Source organism: Lonchura striata, chromosome 38 (assembly GCF_046129695.1).
Source record: "Lonchura striata isolate bLonStr1 chromosome 38, bLonStr1.mat, whole genome shotgun sequence".
In the NCBI taxonomy this organism is placed as follows: Eukaryota; Metazoa; Chordata; class Aves; order Passeriformes; family Estrildidae; genus Lonchura; species Lonchura striata.
Window position 1 is genome coordinate 2,621,584 of NC_134640.1, and position 17,745 is coordinate 2,639,328.

Sequence of the window (17,745 nt, forward strand, 5' to 3'; positions counted from 1 at the left end):
TTCCATTTTTAATGGGATTTTTTCCATTTTAATGCCATTTTTAATGGGATTTTTTTATTTTTAATGGGATTTTTTCGGGATTTTTTCATTTTAATGCCATTTTTAATGGGATTTTTTCCATTTTTCCGGGATTTTTTCCATTTTAACGCCATTTTTCCGGTATTTTTACCATTGCTCTGGGATTTTTGGGGTGAATTGGGGGGATTTTGGTACCCATGCACGAAGCCGTGGCTGTTATGGGATTTTTTCCATTTTAATGCCATTTTTAATGGGATTTTTTCCATTTTTTTGGGATTTTTTCCATTTTAACGCCATTTTTTCGGTATTTTTTCCATTCCTCTGGGATTTTTGGGGTGAATTGGGGGGATTTTGGTACCCGTGCACGAAGCCGTGGCTGTTATGGGATTTTTTCCATTTTAATGCCATTTTTAATGGGATTTTTTCCATTTTAATGCCATTTTTAATGGGATTTTTTCCATTTTTTCGGGATTTTTTCCATTTTTCCGGTATTTTTTCCATTGCTCTGGGATTTTTGGGGTGAATTTGGAGGATTTTGGTACCCGTGCACGAAGCCGTGGCTGTTATGGGATTTTTTCCATTTTAATGCCATTTTTAATGGGATTTTTTTATTTTTAATGCCATTTTTTTGGGATTTTTTCCATTTTTCCGGGATTTTTTCCATTTTAACGCCATTTTTTCCATTGCTCTGGGATTTTTGGGGTGAATTGGGGGGATTTTGGTACCCGTGCACGAAGCCGTGGCTGTTATGGGATTTTTCCATTTTAATGCCATTTTTAATGGGATTTTTTTATTTTTAATGGGATTTTTTCGGGATTTTTTCATTTTAATGCCATTTTTAATGGGATTTTTTCATTTTAATGCCATTTTTTCGGGATTTTTTCCATTTTTTCGGGATTTTTTCCATTTTAATGCCATTTTTAATGGGATTTTTTCCATTTTTTCGGGATTTTTTCCATTTTAACGCCATTTTTTCGGTATTTTTTCCATTCCTCTGGGATTTTTGGGGTGAATTTGGGGGATTTTGGTACCCGTGCACGAAGCCGTGGCTGTTATGGGATTTTTTCCATTTTAATGCCATTTTTAATGGGATTTTTTCCATTTTAATGCCATTTTTAATGGGATTTTTTCCATTTTTTCGGGATTTTTTCCATTTTTCCGGTATTTTTTCCATTGCTCTGGGATTTTTGGGGTGAATTTGGAGGATTTTGGTACCCGTGCACGAAGCCGTGGCTGTTATGGGATTTTTTCCATTTTAATGCCATTTTTAATGGGATTTTTTTATTTTTAATGCCATTTTTTTGGGATTTTTTCCATTTTTCCGGGATTTTTTCCATTTTAACGCCATTTTTTCCATTGCTCTGGGATTTTTGGGGTGAATTGGGGGGATTTTGGTACCCGTGCACGAAGCCGTGGCTGTTATGGGATTTTTCCATTTTAATGCCATTTTTAATGGGATTTTTTTATTTTTAATGGGATTTTTTCGGGATTTTTTCATTTTAATGCCATTTTTAATGGGATTTTTTCATTTTAATGCCATTTTTTCGGGATTTTTTCCATTTTTTCGGGATTTTTTCCATTTTAATGCCATTTTTAATGGGATTTTTTCCATTTTTTCGGGATTTTTTCCATTTTAACGCCATTTTTCCGGTATTTTTTCCATTGCTCTGGGATTTTTGGGGTGAATTTGGGGGATTTTGGTACCCGTGCACGAAGCCGTGGCGGTGCAGGTGCCGCAGCCCCCGCGTCACCTCCAGGGCCAGACGCTGCAGCGTCCCCAAATCCCGGGGGGGGGGAGGGGCAGGCCCGGCCCCTCCCCCCCCCTGCGCCCGCAGGAAACGCTTCAGGTCACCCTGGGGACAAAAAAAACAAATTTACCAAAAAAAACAGAATTTACCCCAAAAATAACCACAAATTAATTAAAAAAACCCAAAAAACCCCAACGAAATAACCCCCAAAAAAGCCAAAATTAACCCAAAATCTCCCCAGGGAACGCTTCAGGTCACCCTGGGGACAGAAAAAAACAAATTTACCAAAAAAAGCGGAATTTACCCCAAAAATTACCCAAAATTAATCAAAAAAACCCAAAAAATCCCCAAAGAAATAACCCCCAAAAAAGCCAAAATTAACCCAAAATCCCCCCAGGAAATGCTTCAGGTCACCCTGGGGACAGAAAAAAACAAATTTACCAAAAAAAGCAGAATTTACCCCAGAAATAACCCAAAATTAATAAAAAAACCCAAAAAACCCCAACGAAATAACCCCCAAAAAAGCCAAAATTAACCCAAAATCTCCCCAGGAAACGCTTCAGGTCACCCTGGGGACAGAAAAAACAAATTTACCAAAAAAACCGGAATTTACCCCAAAAATAACCCAAAATTAATAAAAAAAACCCAAAAAACCCCAACGAAATAACCCCCAAAAAAGCCAAAATTAACCCAAAATCCCCCCAGGGAACACTTCAGGTCACCCTGGGGACAGAAAAAACCAAATTTACCAAAAAAACCGGAATTTACCCCAAAAATAATCAAAAATTAACGCAGAATTTATTAAAAAATAAAAAAAAACAAAATTAACCCCAAAATCCCAAAATTTACCCCAAAAATCCACCCCAAAATCCCCCCAGGAAACGCTTCAGGTCACCCCGAGGTGTCAAAAAACCCAAAATTTACCCCAAAAAACCCAAAAAGCCCCAAAATGAATCAAAAAAATCCCAAATTTAACCCAAAAAAAACCCCCCAAATTACCCAACAAAACCCCAAAAATTACTCCAAAATTCCCCCGAAATCCTCCCAAATTCCCCCCAAAACCACCCCAGGATGCCCCCCAAGATTCCCAAAAATTCTCCAAATCCCCCCAAAATTCCCCCAAATTCCCAAAATTCCCAAAAATTCCCTCAAATTCGCAAAAATCCCCCAAAATTCCCCTAAATCCCCCTGAAATCTCCCAAAAAATCCCCCCAGATTCCCCAAAACTTCCCCAAAACCCCCCCAGGACCCCCCCAAAATTCCCCAAATTCTCCAAAATTCCCCCAAATTCTCCAAAATTTCCCCAAATTCCCAAAATTCCCAAAAATCCCCCAAAATTCCCCCAAATTCCCCTGAAATCTCCCAAAAAATCCCCCCAAATTCCCCAAACCTTCCCCAAATTCCCCCCAGGACCCCCCCAAAATTCCCCAAATTCTCCAAAATTCCCCCAAATTCTCCAAAATTCCCCCAAACTCCCCAAAATTTCCCCAAATTCCCAAAATTCCCAAAAATCCCCCAAAATTCCCCCAAATTCCCCTGAAATCTCCCAAAAAATCCCCCCAAATTCCCCAAAACTTCCCCAAATTCCCCCCAGGACCCCCCCAAAACCCCCCCAGGACCCCCCCAAAATTCCCCAAATTCCCCAAACTTCCCCAAATTCCCAAAATTCCCCAAAATTTCCCAAAATTCCCAAAATTCCCGCTCACCATCGGGCAGTACTCCCAGACGAGCAGCAGGGGGCGCTCCCGGCAGCCGCCCAGGCAGCGCAGCAGGTTCGGGTGGCGCAGGGTCCTGCGGGCCCAAAATCCCCCCAATTTCACCCAAAATTCACCCAAAATTCACCCAAAATTCACCCCAAAATTCACCCCAAAATCTGGCCCGAAATCCGGCCCAAATTCCACCCAAAATTCCCGCAAAAATCCCACAAAAATCCCCCAAATTCCACCCAAAATCTGCAGCAGGTTCGGGTGGCGCAGGGTCCTGCGGGGTCCCAAAATCCCCCGAATTTCACCCAAAATTCACCCAAAATTCACCCCAAAATTCACCCCAAAATCCATCCAAAAATTCCTCAAAATCTGGCCCAAAATTCACCCAAAATTCCCGCAAAATTCCCCCAAAAATCCCCCAAATTCCACCCAAAATCCGCAGCAGGTTTGGGTGGCGCAGGGTCCTGGGGGGTCCCAAAATCCCCCGAATTTCACCCAAAATTCACCCCAAATTTCTCCCAAAATTCACCCCAAAATCCATCCAAAAATTCCTCAAAATCTGGCCCAAAATTCACCCAAAATTCTGCCCAAAATCCAGCCCAAAATCCCCCAAATTCCACCCAAAATCCGCAGCAGGTTCGGGTGGTGCAGGGTCCTGCGGGGTCCCAAAATCCCCCGAATTTCACCCAAAATTCACCCAAAATTCACCCAAATTTCACCCCAAAATCTGGCCCGAAATCCGGCCCAAATTCCACCCAAAATCCCCCAAATTCCACCCAAAAATCCGGCCCAAAATGCCCCAAAATTCTGGCAAAAATTCCCCAAATTCTTCCCAAAATCCGGAGCTTTTTTGTGTATTTTTGGGGTAATTTTGGGGGTGTTTTTTGGTCTATTTGGGTGGTTTTTTTTGGGGTTTCTTGGTGCATTTTTGGGGTGATTTTGGGGGTGTTTTTTGGTATATTTGGGTGGTTTTTTTGGGGGTGTTTTTGGTGCGTTTTTGGGGTGATTTTTGGGGTTTTTGGTGCATTTTTGGGGTGATTTTGGGGGTTTTTTGTGCATTTTTGGGGTGATTTTGGGGGTGTTTTTTGCTATATTTGGGTGGGATTTTTTGGGGGTGTTTTTGGGCTGTTTTTGGTGCATTTTCGGGGTGATTTTGGGGGTTTTTGGTGCATTTTGGGGCGATTTTGGGGTTTTTGGTGCATTTTTGGGGTGATTTTGGGGTTTTTGGTGCATTTTTGGGGTGATTTGGGGGGTTTTTGGTGCGTTTTTGGGGTGATTTTGGGGGTGTTTTTTGGTCTATTTGGGTGGTTTATTTGGGGGTGTTTTTGGGCTGTTTTTGGTGCGTTTTTGGGGTGATTTTGGGGGTGTTTTTTGCTATATTTGGGTGGGATTTTTTGGGGGTATTTTTGGGCTGTTTTTGGTGCATTTTTGGGCTGTTTTTGTTGCATTTTGGGGTGATTTTGGGGGTGTTTTTTGGTCTATTTGGGTGCGTGTTTTTGGGCTGTTTTTGGTGCGTTTTTGGGCTGTTTTTGGGGTTTTTGGTGCATTTTTGGGGTGATTTGGGGGGTTTTTGGGCTGTTTTTGGTGCATTTTTGGGCTGATTTTGGGGGTGTTTTTTGCTATATTTGGGTGCGTGTTTTTGGGCTGTTTTTGTTGCGTTTTTGGGGTGATTTGGGGGGTTTTTGGTGCGTTTTTGGAGTGATTTTGGGGGTGTTTTTGGGGCTGTTTCTGGTGCATTTTTGGGCTGATTTTGTTGCATTTTTGGGGTGATTTTGGGGGTGTTTTTTGGTCAATTTGGGTGGGGTTTTTTGGGGGTGTTTTTGGGGTGTTTTTGGGCTGTTTTTGGGCTGTTTTTGGGGTTTTTGGTACCTGTAGGGCTCGGCGTGGCTCAGGAGGCGCTCGGGGCTGGCGGCGCCGTCGTGCAGCTCCTGCAGCAGAACCGGCCCCGGGGCCCCTCGCAGCTGCGCCAGCGCCAGCTGCACCAAAAACGGGAAAATCGGGAAAAAAACCCGGAAAAAGGGAAAATCCGAGCGGGAACGGCACAAAGAAATAACATAAAATAAAATAAATCAAAATAAAAACGAAAACAGGGAAAATCCGAGCGGCTCCAACAGAAAAAAATAACATAAAATAAAATAAAATAAAATAAAAATCAAAAAAAGGGAAAAGCCGAGCGGCTCCAACAGAAAAAAATAACATAAAATAAAAAAAAAAAAAAAAAAATAAAAAAAGGGAAAATCCGAGCGGGAACGGCACAAAGAAATAACATAAAATAAAAAAAAATAAAATAAAAATCAAAAAAAGGGAAAATCCAGGAAAAAACCCAAAAAAGGGAAAAGCCGAGTGGCTCCAACAGAAAAAAATAACATAAAATAAAAAAAATAAAATAAAAATAAAAAACAGGGAAAATCTGGGAAAAAACCGAAAAAAGGGAAAATCCGAGCGGGAACGGCACAATGAAATAACATAAAATAAAAAAAAATAAAATAAAAATCAAAAAAAAGGGAAAATCCGAGCGGCTCCAACAGAAAAAAATAACATAAAATAAAATAAAATAAAATAAAATAAAAACCAAAAAAAGGGAAAATCAGGAAAAAAACCCAAAAAAGGGAAAATCCGAGCGGCTCCAACAGAAAAAAATAACATAAAATAAAATAAAATGAAATAAAAATCAAAAAAAGGGAAAATCCGAGCGGCTCCAACACAAAAAAATAACATAAAATAAAAAAAAATAAAATAAAAATGAAAAACAGGGAAAATCCGAGCGGCTCCAACAGAAAAAAATAACATCAAATAAAAAAAAATAAAAATGAAAAACAGGGAAAAGCCGAGCGGCTCCGGCACAAAGAAATAACATAAAATAAAATAAAATAAAATAAAAATCAAAAAAAGGGAAAATCCGAGTGGCTCCAACAGAAAAAAATAACATAAAATAAAAAAAATTAAAAAAAAACCAAAAAAACAGGGAAAATCCGAGCGGGAACGACACAATGAAATAACATAAAATAAAATAAATTTAAAAAAAAATAAAAAAAAAGGGAAAATCCGAGCGGGAACGGCACAATGAAATAACATACTATAAAATAAATCAAAATAAAAACCGAAAAAAGGGAAAATCCGAGCGGCTCCAACAGAAAAAAATAACATAAAATAAAATAAATCAAAATAAAAACTCAAAAAAAGGGGAAAATCCGGGAAAAAAACGAAAAAAGGGAAAATCCGAGTGGCTCCAACACAAAGAAATAACATAAAATAAAAAAAATTAAAAAAAAAATCAAAAAAAGGCAAAATCCAGGAAAAGACAAAAAAAAGGGAAAATCCAAGCGGCTCCAACACAAAAGAATAACAAAAAATAAAAAAAAATTAAAAAAAAAATCAAAAAAAAAGGGAAAATCCGAGCGGCTCCAACACAAAGAAATAACATAAAATAAAAAAAATTTAAAAAAATAAAAAAAAAGGGAAAATCGGAGCGGGAGCAGCACGGCACGAACACAAAAAAAAAAAAATAAAATCCAAAAAAACCCCAAAAAAAGCCAAAATCTGTGAAAAGCCAAAAAAAGCCAAAATCCGCACGAGAACAGCCAAAAATTAAAAAATTAAAAACCCCCAAAAATTCCTATAAAAATTTAAATAAATTAAAAACAAAAAAAAAATTCCCATAAAAATTAAAAAAAAAATTAAAAACCCCAAAAACCCCATTTAAAAAAATTTTTAAAAATTAAAAACAAAAAAAAATCCCATAAAAATTTAAAATAAATGAAAAAAAAAAAAATCCCCCCCAAAAAAGTCCAAAAACCCCCCAAAAAATCTCATTAAAAATAAAATAAAAACTCCCAAAAAACCCCATTAAAACCCATGAAACCCCAAATTCCCCCCAAATTTCCCCTGGAAATTCCCAATTTTTTTTTCTGGAAATTCCCCAAATTCCGGAATTTTCCCGGAAGTTGCCCAAATTCCCGAATTTTCCGGAATTCCGACCTTGCCGAACCAGGCGGAGCCGATCTCCTGCAGGAGGCGGAGCTGGGGCGGCGCCGGGGCGGCTGCGGAAATTCCCAAAAAATTCCCAAAATTCCGCCCGAATTCCCAAAATTCCACCCAAAATTCCCAAAATTCCACCCAAAATTCCACCCAAATTCCCAAAATTCCAACCAAAATTCCCAAAATTGCACCCAAAATCCCACCCAACATTGCACCCAAAATTGCACCCAAAATCCCCAAAATTGCACCCAAAATTCCCATTTTAACACCAAAAGTTCCCATTTTTCCCCCATTTCTTCCCCATTTTCCCCAATTTCCCCCATTTTATTCCCATTTTCTCTCCAAATTTTCCCATTTTATTCCCATTTTCCCCCATTTTCATCCCCTTTTTTCCCAAATTTTCCCATTTTCCTGTTTTTCCCCATTTTCCCATTCATATCCATCATTTTCCCATTCCCCCCAAAATTTCCCCATTTTCCCCATTTATTCCCATTTTTCCCATTTCCTCCCATTTTCCCCCATTTTCCCCCATTTTTTCCCATTTTCCCCATTTTTCCACGTTTTTTGCCCCATTTATTCCCATTTTCCCTCATTTCCCCGTTTTCCACCCTGTTTTCCCCATTTATTCCCATTTTTCCCCATTTATTCCCATTTTTCCCCCGTTTTTCATGTTTTTCGCCCCATTTTTCCCATTTTTCCCAATTTATTCCCGTTTTTTGTGTTTTTCCCCCCGTTTTCCCCCCGTTTTTCCCCATTTTTCCCCATTTTTCCCATTTTTTGTGTTTTCCCCTCCATTTTTCCCATTTTTCCCAGTTTTTCCCCATTTTCCCCCATTTTCCTCATTTCCCCCCCATTTTTTCCTGTTTTTTGTGTTTTTCCCCCCATTTTCCCCGTTTTTCCCACTTTCCCTGTTTTCCCCCCGTTTTCCCCCATTTATTCCCATTTTTCCCGTTTTTCGTGTTTTTCCCCCCATTTATTCCCATTTTTCCCATTTTCCCTGTTTTCCCCCCATTTATTCCCATTTTTTCCTGTTTTTCCCCCCATTTTCCCCGTTTTTCCCATTTTCCCTGTTTTTCCCCATTTATTCCCATTTTTTCCCATTTTCCCTGTTTTTCCCCCCATTTTCCCCCGTTTTTCGTGTTTTCCCCCCATTTATTCCCATTTTTTCCCGTTTTTCGTGTTTTTCCCCCCATTTATTCCCATTTTTTCCCATTTTCCCTGTTTTTCCCCCATTTATTCCCATTTTTCCCCGTTTTTTGTGTTTTCCCCCATTTATTCCCATTTTCCCCCCATTTTTCCCCGGTTTTCATGTTTTCCCCCTGTTTTCCCCCATTTTTTCCCATTTTCCCCCCGTTTTTCCCGTTTTCCCGTTTTTCGCCCCGTTCCGTACCCGGGGGCGGCTCCAGGGGCACCAGGAACACCTCGGGGGGGGAGGGGCGGGAATCCCCGGAATCCGCCTCCGCCTCCAGCTCCTGCCACGGAATCCCGGGAAATCCCCAAATTTGGGGAATTTTAAGGAATTTTGGGCTTTTTGGGGAATTTTGGGGATTTTTGGGGGAATTTTTAATGAATTTTTGGGGATTTTAAATGAATTTTAGGGAATTTTAAATGAATTTTTGGGACTTTTTTGGGATTTGAAATGAAATTTTTGGGATTTTTTCCTGGAATTTTTTGGGATTTTTTTTTTTGGGAATTTTAAACGAATTTTGGGGGTTTTTTTGTCTGAAATTTTCTGTGATTTTTTTGGGAATTTTTAATGGATTTTTGGGTTTTTTTTGGGGCATTTTTAATGAATTTTTAGGGATTTTTCGGGAATTTTGTCTGAAATTTTCCGTGATTTTTAGGGAATTTTTAATGAATTTTGCTGATTTTTTTGGGAATTTTTAATGAATTTTCGGGATTTTTTTTGGGAGTTTTTAATGAGTTTTTGGGATTTTTTGGGAATTTTTAAATGAATGTTTTGGGAATCTTTTTTTGGGATTTTTAATGAATTTTTGGGATATTTCAGGATTTTTATTCTGAAATTTTCCATGATTTTTTTGAAATTTTTAATGATTTTTTGGGAATTTTGGGGAATTTTTAATGAACTTTTTGGGAATTTTTTTAGGGATTTTAAATTAATTTTTTTGGATTTTTTGGGGGGATTTTTAATAAATTTTTGGGATTTTTTGGGGAATTTTTAATGAATTTTTTTGGAATTTTTAATGAATTTTTGAGATTTTTTGGGGGGGATTTTAAATGAATTTTTGGGAATTATTTTGGAATTTTAAATCATTTTTTTGGAATATTTTGGGGGGATTTTTAATGAATCTTTGGGATTTTTTTCTGAAATTTTCCGTGATTTATTTCAAAACTTTAAATGGATTTTTGGGATTTTTTTGGGGAATTTTTAATGAATGTTTTGGGATCTTTTTGGGGAATTTTTAATGAATTTTTTGGGATTTTTTTCTGAAATTTTCCGTGATTTTTTGGGAATTTTTAATGAATATTGGGGATTTTTTGGGGGGAATTTTTTTTGGGTTTTTGGGTGAATTTTCTGGGGTTTTTTGGGTGAATTTTGGTGGATTTTGGGGGATTTTTGGGGGGATTTTTTGGGGGATTTTTTTGGGTTTTTGGGTGAATTTTCTGGGGTTTTTTGGGTGAATTTTGGTGGATTTTGGAGGATTTTTTGGGGGATTTTTTGGGGGATTTTTTTGGGTTTTTGGGTGAATTTTCTGGGTGAATTTTGGGTGAATTTTGGTGGTTTTTGGGTGATTTTGGTTGGATTTTTTTGGGGATTTTTTGGGCTATTTTTTTGGGGTGAATTCCGGGGATTTTGGCTCACCTTGAAGCCGAGGTCGCCGCGCTTGCAGCACAGGCAGGTGAGGAGGAGGAGGATGAAGGCCCCGGGGGGGTTTTGGGTGAATTTTGGGTGAATTTTGGTGCTTTTTGGGTGAATTTTGGGGGATTTTTTTGGGGATTTTTTGGGCTATTTTTTTGGGGTGAATTCCGGGGATTTTGGCTCACCTTGAAGCCGAGGTCGCCGCGCTTGCAGCACAGGCAGGTGAGGAGGAGGAGGATGAAGGCCCCGGGGGGGTTTTTTGGGTGAATTTTGGTGGTTTTTGGGTGATTTTGGTTGGATTTTTTTGGGGATTTTTTGGGCTATTTTTTTGGGGTGAATTCCGGGGATTTTGGCTCACCTTGAAGCCGAGGTCGCCGTGCTTGCAGCACAGGCAGGTGAGGAGGAGGAGGATGAAGGCCCCGGGGGGGTTTGGGGTGAATTTTGGGTGAATTTTGGTGGTTTTTGGGTGAATTTTGGGGGATTTTTTTGGGGATTTTTTGGGCTATTTTTTTGGGGTGAATTCCGGGGATTTTGGCTCACCTTGAAGCCGAGGTCGCCGCGCTTGCAGCACAGGCAGGTGAGGAGGAGGAGGATGAAGGCCCCGGGGGTGTTTGGGGTGAATTTTGGGTGAATTTTGGGTGAATTTTGGGTGAATTTTGGTGGTTTTTGGGTGATTTTGGTGGGATTTTTTTGGGGATTTTTTGGGCTATTTTTTTGGGGTGAATTCCGGGGATTTTGGCTCACCTTGAAGCCGAGGTCGCCGCGCTTGCAGCACAGGCAGGTGAGGAGGAGGAGGATGAAGGCCCCGGGGGGGTTTGGGGTGAATTTTGGGTGAATTTTGGTGGTTTTTGGGTGATTTTGGTTGGATTTTTTTGGGGATTTTTTGGGCTATTTTTTTGGGGTGAATTCCGGGGATTTTGGCTCACCTTGAAGCCGAGGTCGCCGCGCTTGCAGCACAGGCAGGTGAGGAGGAGGAGGATGAAGGCCGCCAGCCCCGAGCACGAGAGCAGCAGCGCCGCCGAGGGGGGGCCCGCGGGGGGGGGGCCTGGAAACGGGGAGAAAAACGGAGAAAACGGGAAAAAATGAGAAACGTTCATCAAAAATGGGAATGAACGGGGGGAAATGGGGAGAAAGGAGGGAAATGGATGTAAAATGGGAATAAATGGGAAACAATGGGAATAAAATGGGAATAAACGGGGGGAAATGGGGTAAGAAAGGGGGAAAATGGGAAAAAATGGGAATAAATGAGATTAAATGGGGAAAAATGGGAATAAATAGGAAAAAATGGGAAAGAATGGGAAAAAAATGGGAATAAATGGGGGAAAATGGGAATAAATGGGAAAACATGGGAATAAAATGGGGGGAAATGGGAATAAATGAGATTAAATGGGAATGAATGGGGGAAATGGGAATAAAATGGGGGGAAATGGGAATAAACGGGGGGAAATGGGGTAAGAAAGGGGGAAAATGGGAAAAAATGGGGAAAAATGGGAATAAATGAGATTAAATGGGAATGAATGGGGAAAAATGGGAATAAATGGGAAAATATAGGAATAAATGGGAAAAAATGGGAATAAATGGGAAAAAATGGGAATAAATGGGGGAAAATGGGAATAAATGGGGGAAAATGGGAATAAATGGGAAAAAATCAGAATAAATGGGAAAAATTTGGAATAACTGGGAAAAAATGGGAATAAAATGGGGGGAAATGGGAATAAATGGGAAAAAATCGGAATAAATGGGAAAAAATGGGAATAACTGGGAAAAAATGGGAATAAAATGGGGGGAAATGGGAATAAACGGGGGGAAATGGGGTAAGAAAGGGGGAAAATGGGAAAAAATGGGGAAAAATGGGAAAAAATGAGATTAAATGGGAATGAATGGGGAAAAATGGGAATAAATGGGAAAATATGGGAATAAATGGGAAAAAATGGGAATAAAATGGGGGAAAATGGGAATAAATGGGGGAAAATGGGAAAAAATGAGATTAAATGGGAATGAATAGGGGAAAATGGGAATAAATGGGAAAAAAATATGAATAAATGGGAAAAAATTGAAATAAATGGGAAAAAATGGGAATAAATGGGGGAAAATGGGGAATAACGGGAAAAAATCTATAATTGATAATCAATAATTGAAATAGATAATCAATAATTGATAACTGATAACCAATGCCTGATAATTGATACCCAATACCCAATACCTGATAATTTATACCCAATAACCGATAACTGATACCCACTAACCAATACCCGATAACCGATATCCAATAACCGATACCTGATAACCGATACCCAATACCCAATAACTGATAATCAATAACCAATACCTGGTAACCAATACCCAATAATCGATACCCGATACCCAATACCCGATAACTGATACCCAATAACCGATACACAATAACCAATAACTGATAACCAATAATTGATAACCGATACCTGATACCCGATAACCGATACCCGATACCCAATACCTGATAATCGATAACTGATAATTTATACTAAATAAACGATAACCGATACCTGCTAATCAATAACCAACAATCGATACCCCATAATCGATACCCGAAAACCAATACCCAATACCCCATACCCGATATCCTATAACCGATACCCAATACCTGATAACCGATACATGATAACCGATACCCAATAATCAATAATCGATAATCAATACCAGATAACTGATACCCGATACCCGATAACTGATACCCGATACTCGATAACCGATACCCGATAATCGATACCTAATAACTGATACTTAATAATCGATAATTGATACCCGATAACTGATAATCAACAACCAATACCCAATAACCAATACCCAATAATCAATACCCGATACCTGATAATCAATAACCAGTAACCAATAATCAATACACGATAATCAATAACTGATAACCGATACTTGATAAGCAATACGTGATACCCGATACCCAATAACCAATAACCGATAACCAATACCTGATACTCGATAACCAATAACTGATACCCGATAACCAATATCCGATACTCGATAACCAATAACCGATACCCGATAACCAATACCTGATACTCGATAACCAATAACCGATACCCGATAACCAATACCTGATACCTGATACTCGATAACCAATAACCGATACCCAATAACCAATAACCGATACTCGATAACCAATAACCAATACCCGATAACCAATACCTGATACTCGATAACCAATAACCGATACCCGATAACCAATACCCGATACTCGATAACCAATACCCGATACCGGATAACCAATACCCGATACTCGATAACCAATAACTGATACCCGATAACCAATACCCGATACCCGATAACCAATACCCGATACCCGATAACCAATAACCGATACCCGATAACCAATAACCGATACCCGATAACCAATACCTGATACTCGATAACCAATAACCGATACCCGATAACCAATACCCGATACTCGATACCCAATAACTGATACCCGATAACCAATACCCGATACTTGATAACCAATAACCGATACCCGATAACCAATACCCGATACCCGATAACCAATATCCGATACTCGATAAGCAATAACCGATACCAGATAACCAATACCCGATACTCGATAACCAATACCCGATACCCGATAACCAATACCTGATACTCGATAACCAATAACCGATACCCGATAACCAATACCTGATACTCGATAACCAATAACCGATACCCGATAACCAATAACCGATACCCGATAACCAATACCTGATAATCAATACCCGATAATCGATACCCGACACCTGATACCCGACACCTGATAATTGATACCCAATACCCGAAAACCGATACCTGATAACCGATACCCGATACTCGATAACCAATAACCGATACCCGATACCTGATAACTAAAATCTGATAACCAATACCCAATACCCGACACCTGATAATCAATACCCGATAATTGATACCCGATACCCAATACCCGATAGCCAATAATTGATGCCCCATACCCGATACCCAATACCCAATAACCGATACCTGATAACCAATACCTGATAATCAATACCCGATACCCGACACCTGATACCTGACACCCGATAATTGATACCCGATACCTGAAAACCGATACCCGATAACCAATACCCAATACCCGACACCTGATACCGATAATTGATACCCGATACCCGACACCTGACGCCCCATACCCGACACCCGCCAATCGATAATCAATAACTGATAATCGATAATCACTCACCGCGGCCCGGGGGCGCGCCCATGGCCGCGGGCGCTCCGAGCGCCGCCAGCGCCGCCAGCAGGGGGGGCAAGGGGCGCGGGGGGCGGGGCCAGGCGGGGCGGGGCCGCGAGGGACACGCCCCCTGCAGGACAGGCCACGCCCCTTTCAGGCATGGCCACGCCCCTTTTATGGCGGGCCACGCCCCTTTCAGGCAGGGCCATGCCCATTTAATGGCGGGCCACGCCCCCTTTGGGACAGGCCACGCCCCTTTCATGGCGGGCCACGCCCCCTTCAGGACAGTCCACGCCCCTTTCATGGCGGGCCACGCCCCCTCCAGGTCAAGCCACGCCCCCTTCAGGACAGGCCACGCCCATTTCATGGCGGGCCACGCCCCCTTCAGGACAGGCCACGCCCCCTTCGGGCAGGGCCACGCCTCCTCCAGTCAGGCCACGCCCCCTCTGGAGGGGCGGGGTCAGAGGGGAGGGGCGGGGCGGGGCATGAGGGGATGGGGAAAATGGGAATAAAAATGGGAATAAAAATGGGAAAATTGGGAATAAAAATGGGGAAATTGGGATAAAAATGGGGGGAAATGGGGATTAAATGGGAATTAAAGGGGAAAAATGGGAATTAAAGGGGAAAATGGGGAAAAATTGGGAATAAAAATGGGAAAATTGGGAGAAATTGGGAATAAAAATGGGAAAATTTGGAATAAAAATGGGAAAAATTGGCGTAATTGGGAATAAAAGGGGGGAAATTGGGAATAAAAATGGGGAAAATTGGGAATAAAAATGGCAAAAATTGGGAAAATTGGGAATAAAAGGGGGAAATTTGGAATAAAAATGGGGAAAATCGGGAAAATTTGGAATAAAAATGGGGAAAACTGGGAATAAAGAGGGGGAAAACTGGGAATAAAGAGGTGGAAATGGGAAAAATTTGGATTAAAGGGGGAAAATTTGGAATAAAAAGGGGGAAATTGGGAATAAAGGGGGGAAAATTTGGAATAAAAAGGGGGGAAATTGGGATTAAAGGGGGAAAATTTGGATTAAAGGGGAAAATTTGGAATAAAAATGGGAAAAATTGGGAAAATTGGGAACAAAAGGGGGAAAATTTGGAATAAAAATGGGGAAAATTGGGAATTAAATGGGGGGAAATTGGGAATAAAAAGGGGGAAAATGGGGGAAAATGGGGGAAAATGGGGGAAAATTGGGAATTAGAATGGGGAAAATTTGGATTAAAGGGGGGAAATGGGGAAAAATTTGGAATAAATGGGAAAATTTGGAATAAAAGGGGGAAAATGGGGAAAATTGGGAATTAAATGTGGGAAATTTGGAATAAAAAGGGGAAAATAGGGAATAAAAAGGGGAAAATTTGGATTAAAATGGGGGAAAATAGGGTAAAATGAGGGTAAATTGAGGAAAATTTGGAATAAAAAGGGGGAAAATTTGGATTAAAAGGGGGAAAAGGGGGATAATGGGAATTAAAAGGGGAAAAATTGAATTAAAGGGGAAATTAGGATTAAAGGGGAAAATGGGAATTAAAATGGGGGGAAATAGGGAAAAATGAGGGGAAATTCAGGAAAATTTGGAATAAAAAGGAGGAAAATGGGATTAAAGGGGGAAATTGGAATTAAAGGGGGAAAATGGGGAAAAATGGGGAAAAATGAATGAAAAATTGGGGAAAATTTGGAATAAAAATGGGGAAAATTGGGAATAAAGGGGAAATTGGAATTAAAATGGGGGAAATAGGGAAAAATGGGGGAAAATGAGGGAAAATTGGGGCAAATTTGGAATTAATTTGGGGAAAATTGGGAATTAAATGGGGGCAAATTTGGAATAAAAAAGGGGGAAATTGGGTAAAATGGGGAAGATTGGGAATTAAAAGGAGAAAAATTTGGGAAAATGGGAATTAAAAGGGGGAAAATGGGAAAAATTGCAATTAAAAAGGGGGAAATGGGAAAAATTGGAATTAAAAAGGGGGAGAGTGGTAAAATTGGGAATGAAAAGTGAAAAAAACTTGGAAAAATAGAAATTAAAAGGGGGAAATGGGAAAAAAGGGAATTAAAGGGTGAAAATGGGGGAAAATGAGGGAAAATTGTAATTACAAGTGGGAAAATGGGGGAAAATTGGGAATTAAAAGGGGGAAAATGGGGGAAAATTGGGAATTAAAAGGGGAAAATGAGAATTAAAAGGGGGAAATTGGGAATTAAAAGGGGGGAATAGAGGAAAAATGGGGGAAAGAGGAAAAAATCGGAAAATAAAGATGAAAAAATGGGAAAAAAGAGAAAAAATGGAAGGGAAATAGGAACAAAAAAGGAAAACAAAAAAAGGAAAAATGAGGAAAATAAAGAGGAAAAAATGAGGGAAAAAGAGGGAAAAATGAGGGGAAAAGGAGGGAAAAAAGAGGAATAAATGGAGGAAAATCGGGAAAAATGGGAATTAAATAGGGGAAAATGAGGGAAAATGGGAAAATAAGGAGGGAGGAAATGGGGGGAATTGGGAAAAAAGGGAGGAGGAAAAGGGGATTTAATTGGGGAAGGAATGAGGGAAAATGGGAATTCAAGAGGGAAAAAAGAAGGGAAAAATCGGGAGGGAAAAAAGGAGGGTTTGTGAGGGAGAAAGGAGGAAAAACAGGGAAAAAACGGGGGGAAAACGGGGCGAAAAAAGGGAATTTAGGGCGGGGGTTTGAGGGGGGAGTGCAGAGGCTGAAAAAGCGAATGGAAAATGGGAAGAAAAAAGAGGAAAAATGGGAAGAAAAAAGGAAAATCGGGAATGGTGAGGGGGGGGGCGGAAAAAAGGGGCGGGGCGGTGCCAAAAGGCGCGGGGGGGTCCCGGGGGTCCCGCTGAGGCGGCGCCGCTGTCGCGACCGACCGCGACCGATGGCGACCCCCCCCGGGGCAGATGGGCCCGCCCAGGAGGGAGCGGCCGGTGATTGGCCGGCGGCGCTGTCAATCAAAGCGGGGAGGAGGGAGGGGCGGGGCGTTGCGGGAGGGGTTGTCATGGTAACGGGGGGTGGGGGTTTGGGGGGGTTTGGGGGGTTTTGGGGGGATTTTGGGGGTTTTGGAGGGTTTTGGGGGGTTTTGGGGGATTTGGGGTGTTTTGGGGGATTTTGGGGGATTTTGGGGGATTTGGGGTGTGAGGGGATTCAGGGGTGAAGATTTGGGGGGGTTTTGGGGTGTTTTTGGGGGGGTTGAGGGGATTTGGGGCGGGAGATTTGGGGGGGTTTGGGGTTTTTGGGGGGGTTTGGGGGATTTTGGGGGGTTTTGGGGGATTTTGGGGG